Here is a 6,000-nt window from a genome sequence, read left to right as displayed (position 1 = left end):
TGTATAGAATTACAGGCATTAACGTAACATTTAAGAGATTCCCTCAAAAGATGCTGGAAGATAAAAAGAAGAGGGTTGCCAGATAGGATGAGAATAGACTATCCATTTAGCATTATGGCACCCTACCTGGCCTTGTTTACCCTTATTACGCTGCCTAAAAAAGAAAGGTATGAAGTCTCTGTCTTTCTATCAGACCCAGATGCTTAACATCTTCACTTTTTGTGCCTATTCTAGACAAATTCAAACATTTCTGGTGAGTTGGACTTGCAGTGGAGGCTAGAATGATCTGATCCAAAAAGCTTTATTATAAAAGGCACACAAGTACTAGATTACATGAAATAACTTTTATTGAGGGGGAAATTTTATTCATGACCTGTTACTCCAATGGATTCCTTTCCTGTAATCCAGATTTTCTAGACCTCTCAGTCTGTAGGCATAGTAGCTGTGCCTGCTTTCCTACCATCCAGTCAGAGCTGAAGAAGCTTTTTGGATGAGAAGAAAAACATCTTCAAAGAAAAAAACCAGAAAATCCAGTTGCCTCTTTAAAAAAAAGCACCTTTGGGAAAAGAGTAAGGGGATGAAATAATGCTTAATAAACTATGAATACTATAGAAAATAAAACAGGTAGGTCATGTTCCCCATTCACAGTTTGCTAGATCTGGAGAAGTTAATAGCAAAGAATCTGCAAACTAAGAGGTACAGCAAGCAGCCTTTGGCAAAAAATTTGGAATTGGGTGAAAGAGAATTGCTTCATGTCCCTCTCCTGCAAGGCTGAATCCAGGCTGAAAATCTATCTTTGCCTAAAGGATGGGATGGTAACCATATACTGTACATGTATGATTGGAGAAGTGGCACTAGAACTCTAGCTGCACAGGAAGTGACTGAATACATCTGATTTCTTTTTCTTTCTTTTTTTCTTAAAAAAAACAATCTTTTAAAGACTTTAATTTAGTCAGACTCCAATCTTGTGAAAACAAAGGGGCAGACTTTCTGGAGCGGGTTGAGAGACAGGTGCTGCTGTGATGATAGGGTCCTCACCCCAAGAAACATACTTGAATATATCCTGTGTCTGGTTTGCTAGGAAATAAAATCTAGCATTCACTTTCAAAGATTTGGGGATTTGATTTTCTATTCTCTTGAGTAACCAGCACATGTCTGTTTGTTTATGCAGATTTAATGAAGAAGGCTTGCTCTAGCCTTTTATCTGCCTGTAAAGTAAACAAAGCTTCATTGTAGTCTTGCCTCTTTCTCTCTCTTTTAAATCTCCTCTGAAGATTTAAAATTCCATTTGTGTGAATTATAAAATAATTAGACTTGGAAGAAGTAAGCTAAACATACCCCACACCATGCTCCCTTAATACAGGGCGAAATGTCAAAAAAAGAAGACTGGCAGTTTCCAAGTCAAGGTTGAGTGGGTTGTGGGGATAAAAGTATATTAATTATTACTGGATGATTGAATACCATCTCCCACACCCTTGAGAAATTGCACACAATGCACTGTAGACTGATAACCTGTAGTTTAATGATGGAAAAGAAAACAAAGGAATAAAAGAAAATTAAAACAGAACAGACTGAAAGAAAGACTAAGTAGTGGTAGCACTTCCTATTGTAAAGAATGGAGCAAAAGACCCCTGAAGAATATGCAATAAACAAAGCATTAGAGGCATATACTTCTAGGAACAAGATTGCATTAGATAAATTAGTTTTATTGAACATTTGCTAAGCATTTTTTTATACACTTGGCAAGCTATTTCAGATTATTTGTCTTGAGACTTTAATTTAGCTCTGAGTTTGAAAACATTTAAGTAAGGCTGGACATATTTATAGCCTTTCACACAAGTATTTATCCTTTTTATGTTAATTTAATCAATTATACATTAAAATGTCAGTTTCACTATTAAGAACTGAAAAGATGTAATTGATGAGCTTCTTATCTCCATTTAAGCTTGATAATTTGTTGAAAATAACATATTTAAATATAATAATTTTGTACTCATCCTATATTGTGATGTCAACTTCCAGTTCAGATCCTAAAATTAGTGGGGGAGGGGGAAAACAATTTTTAAAGCTTTTGTCACTACCATGCATTACAAGTAATACTAGAAGAAAATGAAGATAGGCATATCTACTTTTGTTAGAGGTAAAGAATGAAAGCATGAAAGATACAAATGTATGAAAATTTGAAAATCAATTGGATGGAGCATTTGTCAATCTAATGTGCCTTCCTTCCTCCCCCTCCTTCTCCCGCCTTTTCTCCAAGACTTCAAGATCAATCCATTGTACAAAATCTTCAAGTGCTGGGGTGGGTAGAGACCAAGATTATATATACAATGATATAATGAAAGCCACAACTTTTTTAAAAAATGTGCATTAACAAATTGGCCATCTTTGAGTGTTTGTTCATGGATTTACTTCCTTCTTCTTTCTGCAAGAAAAAGGAAGGCAAATATTTGTACATGTACTATGTTTCTGTGTATGGGAATGATTTATGAATGGAAGATCTCCAGGATGAGATTTAAGGGTTGGGGAGGCTGAGCAATGCACAGGACTCCCCCCACTTTATTTATAAATTGTTTTTCTTTACTCTTGGTTTGTGGATGGGTAGACTGAATGGAGATAAATTAGAAAATGAAAATATTGATTTAGCAGCCATTAGGATGATGGTATGACTGAATTTTCTACCATTTTGAAGGTCGCAAATTCTTCACCCACAAGGATATATTTAAGAAAATACTGACATGAAAGAGCTAGTCCACTTTATTTTTATAACTTTCTGGACTGTATTTTTTTCACTCAATTCTATTAATCCGTCAGAACTTCCTCCCTACTGCTACTCTTCCCACCAAAAGGAATACAGTTTTTCCTGGACAGCTTAATTATGTTTACAAGGGCCCTGAGAATAGGTGGCTATGAGTACATATGGAGCCAAGTACAATTAATTTTATGTCCAGTACAAATTAAGTGATTAAAGTCACTTGAAGACTGTAGAGAATTAGTGTAAATGTGGAATGATAATAAAACTTCTTTTTTCCTTTTTAAGGCTCTGTGGCTAGTAGCTACACTTTTAGTTAGTAACACTTTTAGTTAAATAAACATAAACATATAAACACCTTTGGCACAATATGCACCAATTCTGATATTTAAAACTTGGGCTATTTTTATTTAACATTTTAAAATATTATAGTTCAGGATTGTTAATTATTTGAAGTAATTAATAATCATGATCAATCATCAAACAATGAAAGCTTTTTCCAGATTGAAGCATTTTCAATTTACAAGCAAGGTTACTGCATTCCCTAAGTTTATATAAGGCTTCTGAGTTTGAAAGAGTCCTGGAATCATCCCACAAGTTCTTCCATTCAGTGCTGATTTGGAGTAGTGCTCCAAAGTAGCTGGATGAGTTGTCTACCTGGCAGGCAGGGTTACAATCACCTTGCTCTTGACAACTCAGTGATTTTGGAATTTATTTTTCAAATATACACTATTTTGTAATTATCACTTCTTAAAGTTTTTTTTTTATTTTTACTAAGCTAAAAGAGGCTCTTTTGAATCACTGCCTGTTACTTCTTTTTGAAGATCTATATCACTTATTGGATATCATTATTGTTGAATGATGAAGAAGATTGCTAGAAGTGAGTTAAAAGAAGGAATCGTGGACAACTCTTTTATTTCTTATTTTGATAGTGGAATGTAAGGATTTAAAAAGTTGTGATTTTATTTAATGATTTTCATAGATTGGCTACCTTTGTTTGACATTGTGAATTATAATTTGCGCTTTTCTATTGTTTGTTGTGGGAGCCTACAATCTTCTAAATTTTATGAATTTTGGTTGGCCAGGGGATACCAGCTATTCTATAAAAAGCTCTTTTTATAGATTAATTTTTGACCACAGGAGGGAAGTAAAGAATAGAAGATGAAGCAATGCAGATCACATCTAAACCAGACAGAAAATGCAAAAAATATTTTGGATGAATATTTAAACAAAACAATTCACTTTATGCATCAACTGTATTTCAAAGATGTCACAAAAGAGGAGCAAGAGTAACAAATTATTCAAATAATTGTAAGAAAGATGAGTAAAACAGAGATGCAACCAAATGTAGACCACTGAAATTATTGCACAAATATTTGACAATACAAAGGACCTATTAAAACTGCAATTTGGGAATATAAATCTGACACCAAATGTTAGCGATGAAGATGGTTTAATTACAGGTCCCCCAGTGCAATTGAATGAACAAAAGTTGCAAGTAAATCAACAATCTTCTAGAGAACATGTTTGAGATCTCCAGTTCAAAACTGAAATGTAAATTGACAATGTTGACATATTTGTTTTAAAAATCATACTGGATAATCTCTTGACAAGAAGTTTATATTTATTTAATAGCCATTCCAAAGAAGAAAAAAGGGCTTATTTTATGAGTATAAGCTGGAGGGAGTGATAGATTTAATAGGTTGATTGGAGGGATTTTGTAGTGGTTTGACATATGTAATTAAAAGAAAGTTCCATTACATAGTTTTGGGTTTATAAAGTGAGTTTGAAAATGTGATACAGCATTTATGTTCAAGAGAAAGATGGAAAGAAAATAAGTATTTGATTTTTTTTTCTTTTTGGCATGTAATACTAGAATAATTCTTAAGGTTTGCAATGTATTAGTGAAAGTGAATTTGAAAGTATTATGTTGATAGGAAGTTTAAAAAGATGCATTAGAATTAATAGGTTTTAATTATAAAGATGAACATTTTAAAGAAAAGTTTATAGCCTTAAAATAAATATGGAGTAAAATGGAGTTTTCCATTTTAGATGAAAAAAGCTGAAAGCATATAGTGATTTTTCTTTAATGAGAATGATGACTTTAGAAAGATTAAGAAATGGAAATGGAAATATATATTACTTCCCATAATGGGGGGAAAAAGAAAAAATGGATTTGGTTAAAATGGTTATGTCAACTGTTTTAAACAAAGATATTTTATCTGGTCTTGTTTCTATTGACATATTGCATTTGGTTTTTATGCTTGAAATAGAAAAAAAATTCAGAATTTAGTTTGAACTGAGTTGTAATAACTATAGGTATTGTAAAAAGTTGAAATCATAAATTCATTAGTATGTAAAGGGTTGGATTCTCTCCAATATAGATATGGGTACCATTTGCCTGCAAGCAAGAACTGGTGAAACCACAAAATAGACTAACAGAAATTGAAGAAGCTAAAGTACTCTTGGTCTTTAGAAGTGAAACAGACAAGAACCTGCCACATAACATCTGAAACTTAACAATTGCTTATAAAAAAAGACAAAAATTTCAGTATCTTCAGGCAGCAGAAGTGAAGAGAAAGAAATGGAAAAAATCACAAAATACAAAGACCTGCAAATAGAATGTCTGAAGCAAACCAAAATAAAGATAATACCAATAGTAATAGGTACCTTGAGTTCAGCCCAAAATCCTTGGAGCATCACTTGAACATCATTGACACTGACAAAATTACAATGAGTCAATTGCCAAACACTGCTTTCCTTGAAACAACTTACATCCTTCAAGGATACATTTAACACCATCAAACAACAATAGTAATAGCATTTAGACTTATATACTGCTTCACAGTGATTTATAGCCCTTTCTAGGAAGCTTACAGAGTCAGAATATTGCCCCCAACAATTTGGGTCCTCATTTTATCCACCTCAGAAGGCTGAGTCAACATTGAACCGGTGAGAATCGAACTGTTGAACTTTGCAAATAGCAGTAGTAGCCTGCAGTACTGTATTCTAACCACTGCGCCACCACCACCATCAGCTTATCCCCAGGGAAGGACTTGATAAGTGGATAGAAATGCCAATTCTCTGGCTGACTGTGTGACCAACAATAATAATATGAGTACACAGAAGCCTGATGAAATGTAAAAAAAGATGACTTCAGGAATGTCAAAGAGAATAATAGAACCCAAGAACCTGCTACAAATTAAAGCAACATTAGAGGAAAATCAGCAAAATGCATAATTTGAATG

The sequence above is a fragment of the Thamnophis elegans genome, chromosome 1, assembly GCF_009769535.1.
Source record: "Thamnophis elegans isolate rThaEle1 chromosome 1, rThaEle1.pri, whole genome shotgun sequence".
Taxonomy (NCBI): Eukaryota; Metazoa; Chordata; class Lepidosauria; order Squamata; family Colubridae; genus Thamnophis; species Thamnophis elegans.
The sequence above is the reverse complement of the archived record's forward strand: the minus strand, read 5'-3'. Positions refer to the sequence as shown.